Genomic DNA, 11,952 nt, shown 5'->3' with positions numbered 1-11,952 from the left:
TTCACAGTACTATCTAAATGTTTGAATCATCATACAAATGTGCAGGACAAAAAAAATACAATTTTGTGCAACCATTTTGTGACCGCATTCTCTAACAGTTTTTTTTTAAGGGAAGGAGAACTTGCCACATTTCTTTTTATGGATAGGTTGCCTCTGTGTTTTCTATGCTCATGTGATCTCACACTGAATCGACGACCTAACAGTCTGCTTCTCTGAGCCATACCATCTGTTACATGACTCCTTATTCTCTATTATCATTATCATCCTTCAGAGATAATTTTTGGACTGATCATACTCCTCCCTGATGGTACTACAGGATGAATCAGAATCTAAACGTACTTCTTAACATTGATTAGTCTACTGATTCTGACAAAGCCCCCCAACTCCGTCTGTAGTGCAGCAGACCTAGCATGCTTCACTCCTTAAAACCCTCTCCACTCTTGTGGCAAACAAACTGCCCTCTATTACTGTCAAACATTTCAGATTTTCACTCATCAGTGAACAGCACATGCTGGCATTTCTCCTCACCCCAGTTCTTGAGCTTTTGTGTATGTGTTTGCCACCTGTTATACTTTCCTTGTCATAGAAATGGGCCGCTTCGTTCTGGCCAGGCTGCTCTGAAGTGCAGATAAGTGTAACAGGGTCTCCCTGGATTCTGCCAGTTTCAAAATGATGCCACTGTGGTACATGTATCTTCCCATTTTGAATGGAAGTCAGCTTGATGTCTCTGTTAGTCTGCTGGGCCTGGTTGCCTTCGCTGACCCCTGTGTTGCACATTTGTTTGTGCTTTCATAGAAGAGCTTGTACAGCCAATCTGACTGCTGTGAATTTTTTTGTCTGCCAGAGACCTTACTGATCCAGGATGATCTCCTGGTGTTTTGTTGCCAAAATTAGCCGTCTGTTTGATATAGTGGGAAATTTTAGAAAAGTCTTCATGTGTGGGGGACAATGTGATCTTTCCTGAAATATAAGCAAGTCATCCAACTTAAACCATAGCTATGTGACATCTTAAGATAGATTAATATTCCTACAGGTATATTAGCTGGTTCAGAATGTACTGGCTTATGTTTGTTAATGAATTTTTGTCATTCTCGAAAAACATAGATTTACAGCTTGTTGTGAAAATAGGAGGACTTGCTAAACCAAACACTAGCAGACCATCATTTAAGACAAATCTTCACTTTAGCTGAACTGATTTTGAAGATAATATTGTACAATGTAAACATCCTTCACAACAGACACAACAACTCAGTGGCTTCAGATTAATTTAATCTAATGTAATACAGTAGTTATTTATACACGGGGTTTTTTTCGAGGAATATAGACAATTGCAGGAATTTTTGTGTGCTTCCTTTTGATTTTCCTCAATATAAAGATGTTACAGTGAGGCTTTGCTGCTTTTATTGTTTTCTTGCTTAGTGTGTAGAACTTGTCCAATGCCCATGTGTTTTCATCATGCAGCAATGAACCTGCGGAGCACACTGCCATAACACTTGAGACAAAAGATATACAAATACTGTGCAAAACCCAGATTGTAGAAGACTGGAATCTTCCTTTTGAAAAGCTCAATAAAGCTGCAATGAAGGTGGAAAGGAGCAGCGTAATTCCACACACTATACTGAGAAAAAGCAGAACTTTTTAAATATTTTGTTTTATTGTCTAAACTTGCTGTTGTGTTTGTTTTTGTTTTTATGAAAACTGTGCTGTGACCTCTAACAGCCCGGTATGAAAGCAAGCCAGTAAAAACATTAGCAACAAGCACACGCCGGCACAAAGCATTGATATTTGCAGCATTTTTCTCACGGAGGTAGTCATTGGTGTAGTATGTCCCATTCCCAGGGTGTCTCTTGGAATACTGTCTCTGGGAACAAAACCAGGCAAATAGCCCTGAAATCTATCATATAATGATCCAGCCCTCATGACTACAGCTTCTGGAATAGGACAGTCCTTGAGTTAATCACTGCTGTCTACCTTAAACTCTGCATCTTGTAATCACCGTGTCCTCCCAGCCCGCTGTCTCTTTTCTGTTCCAGCACCTTGTCCAGCTATCTTCTTAACAGGAAGAAAGTTCGAAATGAAGTTTGCATGCTGGCAACTTTTCAGCCAATTATTTTGCTAGAGAATGAGAAAGTGCAACATGAGCTTTCGTGAGTTTTCATGTCTTGACCAGAACTATAACACAAGCCACTGCATCTGCTCCCCATCGTCCTCCTCCTCTGCCGCCTTACCTGTACTCACCTATGTCTGTCTGTGCAGGTGAGTGAGAGCCAAACCACCTTTGGGACCTGGTGATTAGGGTATTAAAAATAAATGGGCTCAGTTTAGGCAAGAGGGGGGGGGGGGGGCGGTTGGTTGCACTGTGGTTTATATTTCTGTTAATTTTTCTCCCCCCCTCTCTCTCCTATGTAGTGACTGATCTGGCAGAATATGATAGCATGGGCTGTCACGGTAATAATTAGGCCCATTTTCCGTAAGGTCATCTTACAGGGACGCTGGGCGGCTGTGGTTCACACACAGGGTGCTCTATGCTGCTCCTGCCCAAGAGCCCCCAGGATATGATCGTCCACACAGGACAACAAAGAATCACTCCGCAGCAAATGAGCGAAACATAAAACACCTACAATCTGATATGGACTGTGGTTCCCAACGCTGGGAGAGTTTACCTCACTGGGCCTCTACAGCTGAAAATCAAACTGCCTTTTATTCAATTGTCTCCCGTCTAGAATGTTAAACAGGATCTGTTGGAGGATTGAGGTGTCAAGGGTGTTATTTGTGATGGATGTTAAAGTGAGCCGGAGTATATTTGCCTGCAATTAAACGTGAAAACCCCAAGTTTGAGTTGAAATAAAACTTGAAGATGTGAGGGCCGTGACAGTATTTGGTAATGGGTTTGTTACCAGAAAGCCAATAGTGCCAAGTCAGAGCACAACATATTTCAGTTCCATTCAAAACGCTCCCTGGTTGGGTCAACAGCTGCTGGCTAGAATAAGAAATCAATTATTCAGCTTCGACAAGCTCATTAAGTCTCTGAATAGGATTTTGTGTTCTGAGTCTGCCTGCTCATTTCTCCTAGCTTGCAGTTTCTAATTAGTATTTCTTTTCCCTTTAAAGTTTGATTTTATTTTGGGTGAAAAATGTGGGCATTGACTTAACAATCACTGGCCTGCTGGCCTCTCAGAACAGTATTATTATCTCATATAGAAGAGGCCGTATCGGTACGTTGGAAGACCACTGAGGTTGTTTGCTTTCAGTTCGGGCACTGTCTAATGATTGGTGTCATCAGGCTAAATTAGGCATTAATAATCAAAGGAGTGTAATCTGGGTAAATTAAGCATTAATAATCAAAGGATGACTGGAAATTATCACACGCAGTAAATGAAGCAGCACTAATCAGCAGTAAGAAAGAGGGCAGGGGGCCAGCAAAGTATTTTAAGACAGAAAATGGAAGGATGTGTACTGGCAAGCGCATTCATAATCAGCTCCTGCTTACAGACTGTGCTAAAATGATTGATGTTGTCATAGAAACATCCATCCCCTCAGTTCGTTGGCATCCTGCAAGTGAAGCCAGACATAAGCTTGCATCTTGCAACGCTGCCTACATCACCTGCAGTGCAAGGAGGCATATTTGCGAACCCTTTCCCCGGCCATCCCCTCGTTCTCTCACCGTGCTGCCTCCTCCCATCCCTCTTTTTCTCCCCCTCTCTTTCTCCCCCCTCTTCCTCTCCTCCCTTCCTCTCCTCTCCACATTGTGTGTGTCTATCTGATCCCGTGGCCTTTTGTTGCGCTATGAAAGGCCCGATGCCACACTCATTATTTTCTCCTTTATCTCTCTCCCCACTGCTCTGATTAGAACAGTCGCCCCTGACAGACGCCCTCAGCCAGCTCCTATCCATTACACCGAGTGTGTATATGTGTGTGTGAGTGAGTGAGAAGCTCACACACACACATATACATAGATACAAAAGTGAAGCTACTTACCTATATAAACCATGTTTTCAAGTGTTTTCAGTGAGGTAAATGTCTGTAATACAAAGGAATATGGGAAAACAGACATCACGTACAGGGTAAAATAAGAGAGGGAAATTTGCTGCGTTTCGATAATTCTAAGGTCTTTGTGGAGTGAAATTACTGGCTCCTGCACCTGCACACATTGCATGCTCTCCTTGTCACACTCATACGCACACTCAGTCAGACTCAGTGGGAAAAGTGACTTGCTCAAGCCAAGTCTTCTGTTTACGATGCCCCAAAGTTGTGGACTAACGACGTGTGGCGGCTGCTGAAACATTCTTCGGGAAAAACTTGGCAGCTTTATGTGTAGATGCAAGTGACTGTGCATGCATGGCCCCCTCTTAGCAGAAACTAAAAAAAGAAACAAGTTTGTAAGAGAGAAAAGAGAGGCTGAAAAGATGATTTCAAGGGTTTTCTGTAGATCTAAGTGCCCTGAAATGAGAAATACACACAGCTTTAAAGTGTTGTTTTGACAGTTTAATGTTAGATGTCATTTACCCAAAGTGTACAGAAAATCGGCAACGCGTTTAAAACATCAGTCACTAATCTCCATTGAGCTGTGTACAGTTAAAGATTTAATTTATTCATAAATCGTTCGCTCTGACTTACAGGAAACACTTTAAAGTATTTTCAGATACAAGTAAAATAGAACAAAAAGCCCCTTTTTACACATTATTTTCTTATAGGTGCTCTTCTTCCGAGAGTAGTCTGAATATGTCATTATCTTTTAAATTGTTTTATTATGCAAAATGAAGCAGAAATTTGATAAAACTCAGATGGATTCACCTGAGTAAATGGAATATGGGTTTAAGAGGGAACTAATTATCCCAGTTTAGCGGGCAGTGAATGTATTTCTTTGCAAGGCCTGATTTTGAATGTAAACATTAATGGCCTCTTTGATTAGCATAAGAATAGAGAGTTATTGTCCTGCCCACTCTGCATCCTATTGGATATGCATCTGTGCTTCTCCAGACACACACATGCACACACATTTTACACAGGCCACAAGCTTTAGTACACTTATTACCTGTCTTATCAACGCACAGTGCTATTTCTCTTATTGTTTTGCTCAGCCATAAAATTCATTTCTCCAATCAAATTACTGTGTTAATCCCCAATGACATTATTGGAACATTTTTTTATTTTTATTTTTTTTTTTTTGTGAAGCCCCAACAAAAATAGATGAGCAAAAAAAGCAAGCTCCAACTTTTGAGGAAATGCATGATATTTGAAATAAGCTCAGCTGGAGAGGCTGAGTCATTGTTATGTTTTTATTTCTTGTTCATGCTTTGTTTTGGAGCCTGGTGAACATAGAAAAACATTACTTCAACAAAGTTGAAAAAGAAGGAGCAAACAGAGAAGAAGGCGAAGAGTTAAGTTAAGAAAAAAGGCAATGAGGAGAGTTAAAGGGCAGATGAAAAAGGCAGTCTTTGACTTGAGGCCTCCTGGGGATGATGACCTTATTTCAAATTCTGGAAGAGGGACGACACTTAGGCAACTAAGGAGCCACCCCCCCTCCCTAAGTCTCAGATATACACAATCACAGACACGCACACACACTTTCAAGATCGAGTTCAGGAAAAGAGAACTTGAAGTCCTGCAGCTCCTCAAAGGCCACACCACTGCCCCTGGAGTCAGTAAAGCTTCACAATAGGTTACACTTATAATATTCTTTCAAGGTTCAAGACTTCTTCTTAGGTGTCACAAGAGAACAAATGCATACATTTAGCATCATGTATCTGATAGCAGATTTTCTCACTGTGTTCCTATGCTTGCAAACACTATATTTTACATGTGAGACCTCAGCTTTTGTGTGGACAGTGTGAATTAATTTAAGCGTTAAGTATTTGATCAAAGCAGGGATAGGAAAAGTAACCACATCTCTTAATTGATTAAAAGACCTATACAGCAATGTAAGGATGACCCATTGTAAATAAAAGCTCTACTTACATGTAAGTACTCAAATACAAGCAGCAAAATGTAATTTAAGTACTAAAGTAAAAGTACCGGCTTGGTCCCTCTGGCTGACATATTGTAAATATTGCAATATATCAAGATGTCACTGAAGTGTCAGTATGAAAACAGTGTGTTTTGTTCCTGTTGGGCTGGTTTGAATCATTTTTACATACAGTTTTGTACAGATAAATCGTAGAATATTACGAGATGATTAAGAGTCCCGATACACAAATCTGTGACCACATGAACATTAATTAAGGGGACGGGTGAAATAAGATAGAAAATAACTGTTCGGTGGAGCTGTTTACAACAGATTCCCCAAAAAATCTTTTGGAAATTAGATTGTTATTAGATTTCCCTAAACGTTAAACAGTGTAACTTGAAAAGTAACTAAAGCTGTCAAATGAATGCAGTGAAACTGAAATTGTCATCTTTTTTTCGAAGGCACTGTGGAGAAAAAGTTAATATTATCGTGAAATGGAACCACTGAAGACAAGTACATGTCTACTGTGATACCGCCACCTTTCAGTCACCCATACTGGGTTTAACAATGCTTACTTTATCGGCTCCTCAACAAATCAAAGTGTTTATTAGAAGTGTTTTTATGTTCTGACAGTAACCCTACAAGTCTACTTTGAAAACCTGCAAACACTATGGTTAAATAAAATAGCATTTTATGAAACTCATCTCCTTTTTTTTTTTTTTTTATGTAACTGATAGTTACTTCATTACAACCACTGTCGGATTCTGAGTAAGTTGATTATACGTGGAAATTTTCTTCATGCTTCACATTATTTTGAATTTCCCCCACTGGGGGATTATTAAGTATTTTTCTATTCTGTTCTTTATTTCTATTAATGCATGAAAATGTTGGGTTTTCTTTATAGGCAAGTGTTCAGGCAACATGATGCCATCGTGCAAGCATGTATTTAATAATTAAGCCTAACCATGTGTTTATCTTTTCTTTCTTCCTTCCTTTCGAAAGGAAAGGAATTTGCCAGATAATAAGCATTTTCTAACATGAAATGGCTGTGGAGTATAGCATTTGTGATGGTGTTGCGTCATGCAAAATGCCGGCATGTTCAAATCAGCAAAAGGAAAACGTTGGCAATGACAATTTTGTAACCCAGAACGCGTCTTAACTTTCATTTTCTGAGCCTTCATCGTGAAACTGCTGACTTTTGTGCTGAAGACCAGTTTATTACACATTCTGAGGTGAGACTGAAGACAGAAGTTAGCAAACTATATAGGAGGCCTATCCCACACTGGTTGATACTGGAGTAATTTGTTGACTTTAATTTGTTTAGAATATGTTTAGAAATTTGTCTCCTCAGTGTGGAAGTTATTGCCATCTGATTTTGTAATGAATATGTGCTATGATCCAGTTCGGTTACAGTGTGACATGTCATAATTAGTTCTTAAACATAGTCACACGGATGTTATTTGTTGATCAGAGATTAGCTTCTACAATTCTGTAATGGGAATCCTAAAAAAAAAAAAAACGAAACGAAACCTTCTTCATAAAAACCCGTCAGACTTTTGTTCCCTCGCTTACACGGGGGCAGTAAGAAGAACTCTCAGCTCTTTCTCTGCAGGACACTCACTTTCAATTTCTCCCAACATTGGTTCCCTGCCATCCAATTCACTTGTCTTTACCCCCATTACACTGTTTTGCTACAGCAGCTGCAATTTTGTGTCGAAAAGTGTAAAAACATGCATCAGTAGCTGAATGGGCTGCGGAGTGCATCAGTGCTAACAAGGTCTAAGTGCCAAAGTGGTTAACTATGAGTCTGCCTCGCTGCCTTCCTACCTGCAGTCATACTGGCTGTTTTCCGTTCATCTGTTCCCCCTAAACCAACAGACTACTCGTGCCTCCTTCATTTTTATTCTCTTCTTATTGTCTTGTCAGTCTCTGCATCTGGCCTGTCTAACATGACAGATTTCACCATCATCAAAGAGTCTTTCCATTAACGGGCGCTGACCTTGTCTGACCAATATACTTAAAAACCTTCTCTGTTGCAAGGCACTCTTTTCCCAAATCACTCCTTGGACCCCCCCCAAGTTTCCGCCTCACCTCTCCTCCTCATCATGAGCCCCCCTTCTCCATAAATTTTCTGCTCCTCTCACCTTACAAGAGCCCCCCTTCCTCTGTTGTTTATGGGGGCTTGCCTGATAGCCATTAGTGTTACACCCTATTACATCAGTAATGACTGACTGTGAGCTCTAATTAGAGATGTGTTAGGGAGAGCTGACTTACCACCACCCCCCCACCACCACCTCCTCCTCCTTCTGCTTTTCTGCAAAGCTGTTACTGTGACTCCATCGCCGTGGCGACACCATTAGCACAGCACCTCTAAGAGTTGCAACTCCTGACTGTTAAAACCATTATGTTCATTACAGACCAATCAGAGGGGAAGGTGTTATGGCTAATTGATAACCTGAACAATGCGTAAAATCTTGTCTCTAATTGCCCTGCGGGAAAAGGAGAAAGCACCCTGGGAGAAAGAGACAGTGAGAGAATGAAAGAGGGCGAGTGTGGAAGCGACTGCCGTGCTAATTTCAAAATCTGATATTTTTCCACTCCAATAATTTTGACTTGCAATATGTCTTCATCCAAACATGCTGCAGATTTTTTTATTTTTTTTTTCCAACCCTCTTGAATAATGGGATGTTTCTTCTGGGTTTGTCATCTGTGATAAGATGATTATCTGAAAGGTCTGTGGCACATTGTGAAGAGAGTCTCGCCTTCTCCGCTGGAGTAGGTAATCCTGAGTAATAGCATTATGGACACAGTGTTTTCCTAAAGCCCATGATTATCCGCTGCTGTTTGCCGTGGGATTGACATTGGCCTCCCTGGTCTCCCTCTCTCCTCATCTGCTGACTCCTTTTCTCACTTCGTGTCATCCTGTCTCTGTCTCACCACTCCATCAAGCCCTTATATGCTCTTCTCTTGCGATAGAAGAAGATGAAAATAAAGCACACGGAGCAACAAAAGAACAAATTGCTTGTAGACAAGAGTGCCCCAGATTTGAATGACATGTTGTGCTCTTTCTTAAAAAAAAAAAGAAAAAGCTGTTTACTTAAATGTGTTTCAAAGCTTTACGTTCTTAGTGTGACATCATCATCCATGCTACAAAACAATTCATGTCTTCATCTATTTCCATAAAAAAAAAACATTCTGTAAATCATCAACTGTCTTTGGTTTTCTGCCTGAGGTTTTAAGATTTTTAAGTTTTGGGGATTTGTGTGTTGCAGAGGCCCCGAATGAACTGAGCTAAGACCTTTGCTTTTAGCCAATTGGCTCACTCTTGCCTTAGCGCTTTTAGGACTGAACTTGATCTGATCTCCCTGTCTCGCTGTCTTGCTTGCCCCCGCCCCTTTACTTCAACCACTTTTACTTAGCTTACCACTCTGTGTCAATCTCCTGCTCGCACGGTCTATGTGTATTTGATGTGGTGCACCTTGCAGAGCAGCAAAGTAATCTCTCGTGAATGCATGGAGAAGTTGCTTTAATCTGGAAGAAGGCTGCCTTTTTTTCAGTGAGGGAAGTAAATGAAATGGCAAGTTACCCTACACTGGAAGGGTTATCTAGAGATTCTACATCGGGAGATACCTGTTTGCTGACTTTTTGATGAAAGAATTCTTAAGTAAATGGAGAAAATGCTCAAATAGAACGATAAATGATCATTTTTGTTGACTGTCTATTTTGTTGCCTTTTATGAAACCATAGAACGCCCGAAAGTACTTGTAGAGCCCACAAATTTGTCACCTTGGCTCCTCCGGTAGCAGATGGATCTGTGAGGCGGGAAATCACCTGCCAGCTACTGTGGCCACAAGTCAGGGAGTCTGTCAGCTCTGGCAGCGCTGTGGCCAGGATGTTGCAACAGGCAAATGAGGGAGTCGGCAGCAGCCTGCTGGATTCATTAACAATGAAGGGGCTGCTCAACCAGGCTCTGCTCCTGTGTTTGCAAAACAAACATGTGAGGTTTAGACTGAGAAAAAATTAATCTGAGTTGAGTGGAGTAAACTGAACAGTGTGCGCTGCATCTGACAGCCGTGAACCTGTTTAATTAGGAATCCTTTAATTAGCTCATCTGTGTTTTACAGTGATGCCTATGTGTTTTATGAGTTTTCTCCACCTAAAAGCTGTCAGAAGGGCATGCTTACGAGCTGTTCAGGTTCATACGGGCAAAACTAAATCACATATGTTGCACCTGACAGTTGGAGGCAAATACTTGATGATTCCAGGATCGTTTGTTGGAATATTGTTATATACAAAGTCAATACTCCCCCTGCTCCCTCCTTCCTCCCCCTTCCCACCTCCTCCCTCCCTCCCTCCCTCCCTCCCTCCCTCCCTTTGCATCCTTTTCTGCTTCAGGATCAGCAATGGGAGTCAGTATCCAGGAGGAGACAAGGGGGTGCGGGGCTCCTCGCCAAGTCCTCGCCCCTCCCCGAATGCGGCACAGCTGCCTTTCAGAACCCTGCAGCTCCAGCCTATTCATCCTGGAGAGCACCCCCCCCAAAAAAAAGAAAAAAAAGTGGCTATTTATTAGAATACTTCTTTTGTATTGTTCTGTTCCACACAAAAGACGTTCATTATGTTAGAAGCAGGCCCCTTTCGCAGAGAGAAACAATAACTTGGAATTGTCTGTTTTAGAGTGTATAATAAATGTCATTTCTTCTTGTCTCTGCCCCTCAGTGTGTGTTGAGTGGTGGGTTTGGGCACCGGGCACGGATGGCCTTGGCACTCGTGCGGCCAGATTGTAGTGGGAGTAACGGTCTTACATGCAGCTTTGGAAGGGCTTAGGACGGCTTTAGGAGTATGGAGGGAGAAGTCTGCCCACTTTGTCTGGAGCAGAGGGAACAAGGGAAACATGCGTAAGTTTGCAAATGACAATTCCACACGCAAGGATGACCAAATGTAGTACAAATATTTAACCTGTGTTGTGTTTTTTTGTTTGTTTGTTTGTTTTAATGTAGCGTGCATTAGGAGAGTAAAGCGGATTTGATTGTGAATGCCTTTGTTGACAATCTTTCGGTGAATCGGCACTCTGCTCTGCTGCGTTCAGTGCAGATATTATATGTTTCCAGCCAGGCTCTCGTTTTATTTTGGGACAAGTGAGCCCCGCGAGGGGTTTGGCTGCACACAGCGCGCAGTTCTGTGGCTCACAGTGCTACCAGTTGCTCTCCAATCGGCAGTTCTCATCACCTGTGCCATCCTAATGTTGCATGTTCTAAAATATCGTAGCTACCTTTAAACGACCAATTGCTGGTCGGTGACTGTCAGAACTGATATGATTTTATACTTTTCAGTGAGCGGGAGGGCGGCTTATCGTCACATCTACAGGCTCTGGATTTAATTTGTGGCACGGAATCATAGGAGCTCGATTAAATAATTAACCCCAAGTAATCACCAGATGATCAGAACTTATTGTTTTTTCCTGCACTAAAACTAACACCACCCACTTCAACGTGCGCTCGCTTGCACACACTCACATCCTAACGTGATCACGCGTGGAAACGGTTGTCCTCGCGCAGGTTAACTGCTCTAGAGAGAGAGGGGAAAAAAAGATTAAAGGAGGCGACCCACATGCAGTCCCCATAGAGTTTGTCATGCATGAGGGTTAAACTGCGAGGGAAGGGTGAGCTGGCTGAACTAAAGGCATAATGACACCGTGGCCGCTGCCGTGGAGTGTGGATGGTTGTATTAAAAAAAATTTAAAAATATAAAAAAAGCATTCGCTTATATTTTGTTATGTATGTGGTGATTTGTTGGGGTGGTGAGTGTGTGTGTGTGTGTGTGGGGGGGGGGGGGGGGGGGCGTGTTGGATAACTGCTTTGACCCTTGGCCCCGGTCGTGCACCGTCATGACGTGCGCGCACACACACACACTGTTGCAGAGAAGCTAGCGCACAAAGGAGCGAGGAGGTTTGAAAAGAGGTTTGTTAAAAGAGGACTGATGGGGAATGACAGAGAAAGTAAACAGGG

At 41.9% G+C, this 11,952-nt stretch overlaps 1 protein-coding gene across 3 annotated transcripts in view; it reads left to right on the top strand.

Moving 5' to 3' along the window:
* Positions 1-11,952, top strand: part of sox1a (SRY-box transcription factor 1a) — a 96,564-nt gene that overhangs the window by 56,342 nt on the left and 28,270 nt on the right. For 2 of the 3 annotated variants that reach the window (XR_012772537.1, XR_012772536.1), the window contains one exon: positions 10,664-10,842. The gene's annotated coding sequence lies outside the window, so the exon portion shown is untranslated. Of the gene's footprint in view, positions 1-10,407; positions 10,843-11,952 lie in introns of those variants that run through there. The other variant, XR_012772538.1, reaches the window with a different exon arrangement.

Source organism: Odontesthes bonariensis, chromosome 12 (genome assembly GCF_027942865.1).
Source record: "Odontesthes bonariensis isolate fOdoBon6 chromosome 12, fOdoBon6.hap1, whole genome shotgun sequence".
NCBI classification, from domain to species: Eukaryota; Metazoa; Chordata; class Actinopteri; order Atheriniformes; family Atherinopsidae; genus Odontesthes; species Odontesthes bonariensis.
Note: the sequence above shows the minus strand (reverse complement) of the source record. Positions and strands in the feature narration are given on the sequence as shown.